A 12294-nucleotide genomic window follows, 5' to 3' on the forward strand; every position below is an offset into this window, starting at 1 on the left:
AAGTGAGAAAAATAATAAACATTATGTTAGTACAGAAAGACATATATTAATATATTTACTGATGACATAATTTGTAGAAAATTCTGAAGAGTCTAAAATCACAAACTTATATGTTGTAAAAGCAAATTTATCAAGGTCTCTCTAGGACTTTGCAATAGTCAAGACAATGCTGAAAAAGAAGGAAAAAAAGAAGTTCTTAAGCTATCTGATTTCAAGGCTAAAGTTATGAAAGCTGTTGAAAAAAATAAAGAATCTAGGTATAAATCACAAATATAGGGTCAACTGATTTTTTTAAAAAGATGTCCACAAATTTCAATACTGAAAGCATAGTCTTTTCAAAAAATGATTGGAAAAATTAAATCATTAAAATGTCCAAAGCAATTTATAGATTCAAAGCTATCCCAATTAAAATACCAATGACACATTTCACAGATATGGAACAAGTATTTCAAAAATTTATATGGAACCATAAATGACCCTGACTAGCCTCAGCAGTTTTGAGAAAGAACAAAGTAGGAGGGATCACACTACCTGATATCGAACTATACTATAAGGCCACTGTAATCAAAACGGTATGGTACTGGCATAAGAACAGACACATAGATCAATGAAATAGAATAGAGAACCCAGAAATAAACCCATGTGTGTATGGTCAATTAATATTTGAGAAAGGAGATAGGAACATAATATGGAGTAAAAATAGCCTCTTCAATAAATGGTGTTTGGAGAGCTGGACAGGTACATGCAAAAATTGAAACTAGACCACCAACTTACACAACACACAAAAATAAACTCAAGATGGATAAAAGACTTAAATATAAGTTGTGATGCCATAAAAATCCTAGAGGAGGACATAGGTAGGAAAATTTCAGATATCCCACACAGAAATATGTTCACCAATATGTCCCCTCAGGCAAGGGATATAAAGGAAAGAATAGACAAATGGGACTACATCAAATTAAAAATCTGCACGGCTAGAGAAAACATCAGCAAAACAAAAAGGGAACCAACTGTATGGGAAAACATACCTGCCAATGATACTTCAGACAAGGTTTTTATCTACAAAATGTATAAAGAACTCACACAACTCCACACCAGGAAGACAAAAAATCCAACTTAAAAATGGGCAAAGTATCTGAACAGATACTTTTCCAAGGAGGACATACAGAGGGTCCATAATTATATGAAAGGATGTTCAACATCACTAGCCATCAGAGATGCAAATTAAACCCACAGTGAAATACCACTTCACACCTTCACACTGGTCAGAATGGCCATCATTAACAAATCAACAAACAGTAAGTGTTGGCAATAAGTGCTGAATATGGAGAAAAGGGAACCCCAGTGTACTGTTGGTGGGAATGCAGGGCTGGTGCAGCCACTGTGGAAAACAGTATGGAATTTCCTCAGAAAACTAAAAATGGAACTGCTTTTTGATCCAGCAATTCCACTGCTGGGGTTATGCCATAAAAATTCTGAAACACCAATTCAAAAGAACCTATGCACCCCAATGTTCATAGCAGTGTTATTTACAATAGCCAAGTACGGGGGCCAAGTACGGGAAACAGCGTAAGTGCCCATCAGTAAATGAGGGGATCAAAAAACTGGGGTACACTTATACAATGGAATACTACATAGCAGAAAAAAAGAAAGAACTCTTATTCTTTCCAACAGCATGGATGGCACTGGAGAGCATTATGTTAAGTGAAATAACCCAGGCGGTGAAAGACAAACACCTGTAAATGGAACCTAATCAACAAAACAGATGAATGAGCAAAAAGAACCAGAGTCATGGAAATAAAGAACAAACTCACAGGAACCGGAGGGGAGGGGGAGGGGTGTAATGGGGGAAAGAAGGGGAACATGTACAACAAGGGTGCATGGACAAGGACAATGGCGTAGGGCTTGTCTTTGGGAGCAGGGTTTGGGTGGGGGAGGGGAGAATAACGGGGGAAAAATGGGGACAACTGTAACTGAGCAACAATAAAGAAAAAAGAAAAAGAAAAAAGTACTGCTGTCAAAACTAAACATCAGTATTAAAATTTGACTCTTTTCTCATACTACATAGATATTAATTTGAAATGTAATATAGATTTAAACAAAAAAGTTAAATTTATAAATCTCTTAGAGGAGAACATAGGAGAAAATATTCTCCACCTTGTATTAGGCAAAGGTTTCTTAGAGAAAACACCAAAAGCAGTAAGTATTAAAAAGAGAGAATAAATTGAATTTCAATCAAGTTAAGATTCTCTGCTTTTCAAATGACATCACTGAGGAAAGGGAAAAAAAAGCAAGCCATACTAGATTTACCATATTATTACATGGTAAATTTACCATAGTGTTATATTACATATAATAAATATATAATATATACACTTTTTCACACACAGTGGTAAAATATTTATATGCAAATATATAAAGAACCCTTACAACTTAATAATATAGACAACTCAAAAATTTTACAAAGTATTTCAAAGAAGATACAGAATGACCATCAATTATATAAAAAGAAACATAATATAACATTAATGATCATGGAAATGCAAAATAAAACCACTGAGATTTTAATTCATACCCATTGGAATGACTACAAAACAAGCCAGATTCTTGTACATGGCCAGGAAGGGTGAAAAATTGTATAATCACTTCAGAAAATAGTCTGGCAACTCCTTGTATGTTTAGTTACACATTTCCCATACAGTCTTGCAATCCTGCTTCCAGGTACCTACTTGAGAAATATTAATTTATATCCACTCTAAGACTCATAAAAATTATTCATAGCAATTTTATTCATAATTGTTAAGAATGAGACACAGCTCAACTGTTAATCAATAAGTAAATGGAAAAACAAATTGTGAGATATATGTGTAATAGAATATACTGTACAGTGTGTAAGTAACAAAGGACAAGCTACTGATACATGCTATAACATGGATAAATCTCCAAAACAACCCCAATTGCAACCCCAATCATATATTCATTTATATTACTTCAAAATGTAACAAATATAAAAAGTAGGATTATCATATTATATTATAAAATGTATATATAGTTATATATAATCTCAGGTACACAGAGTCCAACATAGGAAAATAATATCTTAATTTATTCACATATATCTGGTAGTTTTCCATCATACAAACTGCAAAGCCTTTGCTCACGTGGTTGCTATGACACAGTCAAAGTCCCCTGATACCTATTCTCCCTTCTACCTCACAATTCACATCAATTATTAATGCCTCCTCACATCATGCACCACCCACCTCCTCTTTGATGCTGTTCTCACTCACTGTGTCTTAGGAAACTTCTCACAGTATGCATTTGGGAGTCAAACACTTCCTTTTCTGTCCTATTTCACAAAGTCCAAAGGAAAGCACCCAAATTAGCCAAGATGCTCATTTCCCAACAGCGCTGACAAAGGTGTCTGCCACTGAGAGACAGCTCAGCTACCCAGGTGGGAAATATTGCTACAGAGCAGACAGCTGCTCTCAATGCCAGAACAAACAGGTGCAGATTTTATTGATGTAACAGAAGTGAAATAAACAAGACAAAATAGAGTTCCACTCACAAATAGAGATTTCTCAGTATAAAAACAGGAAGTGGACTTTCAGGGTAAATAACAAAGTGTCCATTCCTGAGGCTGCTCAAAGCCCTGTGGCATGTCTGTCACCATATTCCCTGGTCTTAGAGCTCTTATGACATCTGTGTCCCTTGACAGTTTCATTGGCATGGGGTCCTTTTCTGATAACAGAAAAATGCGTGCACAAAAAGAGGTACAAATTTGTAAAACTTACTCATTCTTATGAAATAGAGAGATGATGTGGTAAAAAAAAATGGCTTCAGCATTTTATAGAATCTGTTATCAAGGAATAGAATCTACATCTTTATGCCTTTATTCTGGACTTGGCCTTGTGACTTGCTTTAGCTAATGGGATATTAACAAGCATGATTCATGCAGAAGTTTGAACAGTGCTTTTACATTGGGACTTACCATTTTTTGGAACTCAGTTGCCATGTGAAAAACTTGAGTGAGCCTGCTGAACACATGTAGCTTATTCACCCCAGCCAAAAGCTAGACATGGATAAAGCCATCCAGGATCAACCAACACTCCAAATGAATCACAAGCTAATTGTAGTGACTTGAGTGAACCCAGGCAAGATAAATAGAATTGCTCAACTGAGACCAGTCCAAATTGTTTACTCACTGAGTCAGGAGCTAATAAATTATGTTTGCTGTGTTTGTTACACAGTAACATTTGACTGATACAGATGGCATAGCCAGCTCAAAGCTGCTAAGGTATTAGAGAAGGACCATTTTCTGCTGAGCTCTGAGTCATAATGCAGATCATATTTCTTGCCAGAGCAGTGACTTCATTCCTCATGACATTGAATTTCATTCTAACTGTAGGTATAATAGAAGACAAAACAAGTTTGTAAGAACTATCTAACATCATCCATCATACCAAAGAAAATTTATGGTATATATTATTTTTACTTTATGTTTTATGTTTATCTTATGTTTATGTATGTATGGGTATATAACCCCAGATCTGATCTCAAAACAGGCATTGCAAAGAGTGGATCAGTGAAATTCAGAAGGCTAAGAGAACTATGTGCCATCCATGTTCCTTCCCTAAGAACCCACCACAGCTAATGGTAATAAACTCATTTTAAAAACTAGGGGGAGAAATCCACAAATGGTGGGGAAAACCCATATGATATAACAACTTCTAGACAGAAAGGAAGGAAAGTAGAAAACATGACTGAGTCAGGTACTCTCAACTAATTGGGGATCTTGTTAAAATGCAGATTTCCAGTGTGTCTGGTGTGAGGTCTACAAGTTTGCATTCCTAATAAACCCCCAGGAAATCCATGGCTGCCATTCCAGACCATACCTTGACTAGAAAAGCACAAGGATCTCTCCTGGCCTCAGGGCAGCATGAAAAAGTTTGACCAAATTTATTATGTACCACTTAGTCATTCATTATTGGAGGCTGAGAGTAACATTTAATTGGGAAAATATATCTAAATGCACAACACTCCCCCAAACCCCACCCCAAATATAAGACTCAATGAAAGCTCCTGATTTCTTTATTCAATAAATGATTTCAGAATGAGCATTTTCTTTTCTCAGGGCTGTTCCTATTAAAACTTAATTTCCTATGCTGTCTTTTTGGAAATGTTAATAACTTGATGGAGTGATACCTGTGCGATATTGACATCAGAGGTTGAGCAAGAAGCCATAAAAATGATTGATCTTGCTGTTGTTTGTTTTTATAATTGTTTTTATTTTTTTCTTTAATTTTATGTTAAGGGTATTCACCCTCCAGCCCTCACCTTAAGATTTATCAGATAGAGTTTGATATTTTGAGAGAGAAAATGCTTCTAGTGCTTGAATGTGAAGTCTACCTGCAAGTCTACAACCCCCAGAAGCACCTAATGACAAAGCTGAATCAATTTAAAATCCCTATTATATAGCGTGATCTTCCAACGTAGGTAAAACATGCTTAGTTTAGGATAATTTGGTGATTTAAATCCACAGATTTCTATGTTTTTTTCCTTCATATCTTGTTGGAAGGCTATTAAAATAGAAACATTAATTCCTATTGGTCTTCCAGTTTTTCTTGGAGACATTCTAAGGAAGCCCAATAATTTCCTTGAAATCTTAATTACTATGAAAATCTTTGTTTGCATGCAAAGAAGTACCGTAGGGAAAAAAAAAGACCCATTCATAAACATTGAATATACAAATATAGGCATTGTGTATCTGTTCTCAAATCCTAACCTTTGCACTCCCTACTTGTGACACCGCAAACAACTTAGTTTAGCCTTTCTAAAACTTGAGTTTTCTCGTTTGTAAAGGAAAGTAATAACATATCCTTCATAGCCCTTGGTACCCAGTAATTGCTTTTAAAAAAAAATCCCTGGCTGGTGTGGCTCAGTGGATTGAGTGCCAGCCTGCAAAGCAAAGGGTCACTGGTTCAATTCCCAGTCAGGGCATATGCCTGGGTTTCAGGCCAAGGCCTCAGTAGGGGGCATGCAAGAGGCAACCAATTGATGTTTCCCTCCCTCTCTTTCTCCCTCCTTTCCTTTCTCCAAAAATAAATAAAATCTTTCTAAAAAAAAAAAAAAACCCTAACTGTATTTGTCTCCTCACGTTTCAATATTATGTCATTGTGACAACAGAAAATGAATCAACTTCCTCTTCCGGGAGACAGCATTTCCAGTGTTTCTTTATATTTATTCACTCAACAATATCCATGGAACACTTAGTTCTGGGCAATGCTCCATACATGAAGGCTAAATATATGAATAGAAACAGCTTTATTTGCAGTTTGGTAGGAATATAGACATATAAAACAATTATAACACAGTGTCATCTTCGTTGGGCTGCTATAACAAACACTATACACTGGATGGCTTGAACAACAAATTTTATTTCTGGAGATTGGAAAGCCTGAGGTCCCTATGCCAGCACAATGAATATTGGATAAAGGCCTTTCTCCTGATTTTCAGACATCTTTCTTCTTGATGTATCTTCACAGAGTGGAAAGACAGAGGGCTCTGGTCTTGTCCTGTTCTTATAAGGGCACACATCTCATCACAGGGGCTCTACTCTCGTGAGTTTGTCTAAAGCTAATTACCTCCCAAAGGCCTCATCTCCAAATACAATGACAACTGTAGTCTTTTCTCCATGTAAACACACAGTGATCACTGTCTTCTTTCCTAAAGCATACCAACCACATATTTATAATCTGCATGAGAATGTCAATAGGAAACAACCTAACGCCTACAGAAATATCATTAACAACACATGGTGTCCTCGTCAACATGCGCACATTTTCTTACCCTCAGCTTTCTATACCACCTCTCTTCTCCAGAATCCTTCCGGAGATTGCAGGCAAGTCTCCTGCATGTCTCTGGTATAGAATAGTTAATTGATGGACATTAACTTAACACACCCTCATTCACTGCTTAATGCAATACTTTCTCCTGGTTTTGAAGATCATTGTCAATTTGTTCTGCTTTATTTTCCTATTTTGTAGTAATAACGCCATCTTTCCACAGGCAATGGACCCATCATCCTATGTTTTCTCTCTTGTCAGTGAAAATACGAGTTCAAAATATTTTCTCATTTGTATCATACCAAGAAAATGTCATATTCTTCTGCCTTTTACCTTCTAAACACTCTTTATTCAAGCCCTTTCCAAATATTTAACTCCTTTTAACTTTATATTAGTTACGGTTTTTTAAAAATATCTCAAAAACACACTTTTGCAATAGATTATGTATGCTTATGTTGAAAAGTAAAATATATCAAATCTTTCAATACCTGAACAAAATTCCATTTTCAAGATCACCCTTATCAGAACATAGTTATCCTTTTATGCTTTATATGTTCACAATGTATTTTCAGGAAGATGAAAATATCTCCTAATAATGCTCAATAGTTTCTTCTTTGCTCTGTGTTTCTCCAGTGTAACATGATTGTTTTCTACCAAGAGTTTCTTCACAGCTACATATCTAATCATTTTCTCTGTGGTTGTCAGAATTATGCCAAGAAGCTGTTTTTTCAGTGTTCCTGTTGCTTTTCAAGAAAAGTTAAGCATTCATCACATCCTCTGCTTTTAGAAGAGTGATACATTCAGCATATGCTAAATTCCTCCATTCCTACTATTCCTCACTTCTGTGATTCTTTTTCTGCAATCATTATTAGAAACGTGTTGATCCTAGTACCTGTCTGATCAGACAGATTATAAAACTCTTCCTTAAGAATGCCACTATTGTGGCTGTTCATCAGGATTCTTCTGTGTGTATATATGATCTGCCATATTACTCTTAGGTGTTCAGATTTCTAAAGAGGGTTATGATACCAAAACTTGAATGCTGGCTGTGATCTATCTCTCATTTTATTTCTTTAGGAATATCTTATTTCCTATGTTTCCTGATTTGTCTGGGTCCCTGTAGAAAAATCTCCATTTGAATAGTGATAAGAAGAAATAACTTTGTATATATTGATTTGTAATTATCCAGGTCACTCCTGTGGATTCAAAATGTCTTCTAGTGAGACTATCACTGACCTCCTTAATCTGTATTTTCCTTCTAAATTTCCAACTTCTCTCTGCTGTGAACCTTTTATCCAAACTGCAAGATCTCGTGTTGATAACATATAGCATGCCACTGAATATGGTCTAGTCATCACATTTATACCAGTAATGTAGACATAGCCCATACCACCTTGCAGTTGGTTGTTTTATCTTATGTCTCCTACTGAGTCTAAGTCCTAACAGGATAAACATCTAATTTTCACTTGATTACCCTAAATAGCACCCAGTACTGTTCCAGGTGCTTTGTAAATGTAAACTAAATGGATAAATAAGTCTTTAACAGCAGCCTTAACTTTTCCTGTCCACCTATCAAATTAATTATATTAGAAATGGAAAATCAGTAATTCACTTCATAGTGGCCACTTACTAATTCACATGCACTGAATTCAGAAAATAGAATCAGAATAATTTACTAAAACAACTGAACTGGACTCCATTACTGTGCCTTTAAAGCAAGATATTAAGCAGAAATTTAAATTGTTTCCTGTATTTAATGTCAACACAAATCTAGACAGACATAATCATGTTAAAATCTCCAGTCAGAGGTGGAGAACTGCTTGAGTCATTTACTTTAGTCAATACTTAAATAGGAAACTGACTCCTTAAAATGAACTCTTTCAATTTTCTATTTGCATAATTAAAGCTATGGAAGAAGTTCATTTGCACTGTTTGTATTCCCATGATAAGTAGTTACCATGACAATGGTTATTGTTTGAGGATGATCAGGATATTAGTGTATTATTCAGTGCAGAATTATCAGAGAAGGATCCGACTTAATAAGTCAGAGCATCTGAAAAAAAAAATAACCATTCTGAGCTTTCCTTAAATCAGATTTTTAAATTACATTTTAGAAACGATAGAACCTTTTTCTTCCAGAAAGCATAGTTTTATTATTTTGTTCAAATGTCACAAAACACCACCTTAGATCAGATAATGCACAGGCTCTGTTCCCTATAGAAGGAAAATGTCTTTTTGTTGATGATAATTACTGTGACAATGTCACCAAAACAATGTTTCAACAGAAACTGAAATGATCATCAAGAAAAATCCACTTCTAAAATGATGGGATTAAGAATGTGTTTATTTTTCCATAATTAAATAATTCAGTTTTGCAGAACGAAGTATATAACATGTAGCAGGTAACAGGATTAAAAACAGTATCAACAACAACTTGGTGGTTTCTGAACCTTGTCTGATATTTAGGGTTGTTATATAGAGTTTAATTTAAGAATTCTACCCTCTAAATTGAGTAAAATTATTCTTAACCTATTCCATAGATGTTAGTGCTACCCACAACATATGCTTAAAATTGTCAGTGACCACATCTTCTCTCACATTTCTGACACTAATTTTACCTCCTCTTTTCAACAGGGAAGTCTGCCATGTATGGTTATACTGGAAGTCCCTTACAATTAGAGAAGAAAATGCACCTAAAGGAAACAATGTGGTAGCTCTGTAAGTTGGCTACCCCAGTCCAATTAGGTTTTGTTACTAATTATATAACAAATCTTTATTCATCAGGATACAAAATTGGGTCATGGCGAAGAATGTTGAATTCAAATTTATTTGCTCTTTGAAGTACATAAAGTTTCAAAAATACATCTTTCTGCTGCTTCTTGAGTGCTTTATGTTACTTCTATATTTCAAAATTATCTAGTCTCATTTTGTGTGAGGTTCTCAAACTGAACTATTTGTATTTTTCGAATATAAATAATTTGAAGCAAAAGTATAAGAAAAAGTTGAATCATTGCTTTCAGATCACAAATACGTGCAGTTCTGATACAAAGTTATGAAAGTAAATGTCAAATAACTTTTAAACATAAAACTTGATTTCCAAGAAATGTCTGTTTTGGGGGGGTTTCATGGCTCTCTGCTCCACCTGCTCCATCCCAAATGGACTCACTCTGCCTCTCCCTATGGTGAGAGATACTTTGGTTGTAAAGTTATAGCCTTCGTTTCACCTGCAACTGCTTAAAATTGAATGGTTTTGCTATAATTTGCACATTGTATCACCCATCCTAAAGAAACCTTAAGCACTCGTTAAAAAAAAAAAAAAACTTTTTTTGAAAATGAGGTGTCAGATTTGCTTCAAACTAGAAACCATTTTTTTAATGATAGTATTCAACTGTAGCAAAATTTGCCTAAGCAAGAGGAGCCTATATAATTCCAATAGAAATAAAGCTTGCTTCTTTTTAGAAGGTAATTGGGAAATGAATATCAAGAGTCTTAAAAATATTCATTTTCCTTGGTCCGCTAATTCCATACTTAAGAACCTCACATATTTAAGAATCGTATTATTAAAAACCTCTTTTATATCTGTCTTAGAGAAAGAATCCTGAAATACAAAGACATCTCAAAGCACTCTTTTAAACACTGTCAATGTATTAGACAGACCTAGAATTCTTACATTATTCTAATAATTGAGTACAATATGTTGAGTTCATGTACCAGAACACTTTCCATGTGACAGAAAACCTAACTCAAACTTACTTCAACTAATAGAAAATGCATACATTAATAAGGGAAGAAGGATATCCATTTACAAAGCTGAATCGTCAGTGATGTATCAGTAAGACATATAAGTACTGGGAAGCAAAGTGTACCTGTCTCTTCAGCTTCCATCAAGTAGTTTGGTCCCTGAAAGTGTCAACATAGTTGCCATTAGCGCTAGGACTACCATTCAATTCCAGCATAAGAAACAAAAGGACCTCTCCCAGGTTTTAGATGGGTCTTGGAGTTTACTGAGGATTCTGCCTGTTTCAGTGAAGCATTCCTCAAGCATTTGCTGCGGCTAGCCAAATTGTTGCAGCCGGCAAAACTTTGGTCAAGTGCCTTGAATGAATTTTTGTAAGAGAGATTTTGTGGGTTTATTTTTGTTTTGTTTTGCTTTTGTTTCTCAGATCTGTGTGACCTTGAGAAAGCATACTAACCTCTTAGGAACTAGTCTCCCATCTATAAAATGAGAGATTTGTAACAGAGAGATTTCAATCATCTTGAAAACCTTTAGCCAAAACTACCTATGATACTAACAGTGGTGACATTGGGCTGACTTGTGACATAAAAATATTTCCTGGTTTCAGGATAAATTTAATAAACCTGAAGCAGGCACTCTGTTACACAGAAAAGCTTGCAAAAATACCACAGTTCCTTGAAGGAACTGTGCCCAGGAGTACAAGAACCAAGTTTAAAAAAAAAATTATAAAATATTGATTTTAGCAGATTGGACCACAACATTTTTGGTAAATGAATTATGGGATACCTGTCAAAGCACAAGATAGACCTCATCTGTGGATTTTCTAGACGCTTACAAAAAAAATGAAACAATCTCATTAATCTTGCAATGTTATTCCTTAGGTTTGTGGGAATGGCACCACAATTGCAACCCATGTAGCTTTTTACCTGCATTTTATGTTGAAGTCTTATATCGGTTGGTGTTTCCTTACTTTAGGACCTGAGTATTCATAATACAGCCAAATATAAGGGATTTCTCTGTCCTTCCTAGCCTAATTCTGTCTCTTAAATAGGAAATGTTTAAGTTAAGATACATTGCTAGGGTCTTATCCTTTGGCTATATATAAGAATAAATGAGTTCTTGCACTGATGTGAAAGCTTTATCCCAAGAAATATTTTAAAAGATTGTTCTCATTGTATTAATAATTGATTTTTCCTCCATTGTCAGTGTACACAAGATCTCATAAATTTCCAGAACTGAGGTACAGGGGTAGGGTGGGAGACAGTAGAGAAAAAATAAGGAAAACTATAAAGGTAATCTTTATCCTAAAATTCACTTGCTAGTTTAACTTTTCAATGCACAGTGTACTGAATTTGATGTAGTATAGTTGGCATCTTTATTCTTTTTTTTTAGAATATGTGATGTTTTATATAGTTATGTATCACGATTTACCAAAAGTGGAGTCAGAGATATAAAGGGAAATGTCTCAAGTGAAAAATTGCAGCTGGTATCAAATCTACGAGGGCCCTATTTTTAGGAATGAGGGTTTCTTCACAAGTTTTTGGATGACAAATGACTCATCACATGTATACTACATATTCGGCAAATCTTTCTAGAAACTGTATTGGATAATTAGAAACCCTTATTAAAAAGTCACTGTAGTTTATAAAATATTTAAAATAATTATGTATTATAAAATTACTTTATAAAGCACAGAGCAAAACCATAAAGTTC

Source organism: Pteronotus mesoamericanus, unplaced genomic scaffold (genome assembly GCF_021234165.1).
Source record: "Pteronotus mesoamericanus isolate MK-2021 breed Mesoamerican mustached bat unplaced genomic scaffold, CSHL_Meso_final contig_90, whole genome shotgun sequence".
Lineage (NCBI taxonomy): Eukaryota > Metazoa > Chordata > Mammalia > Chiroptera > Mormoopidae > Pteronotus > Pteronotus mesoamericanus.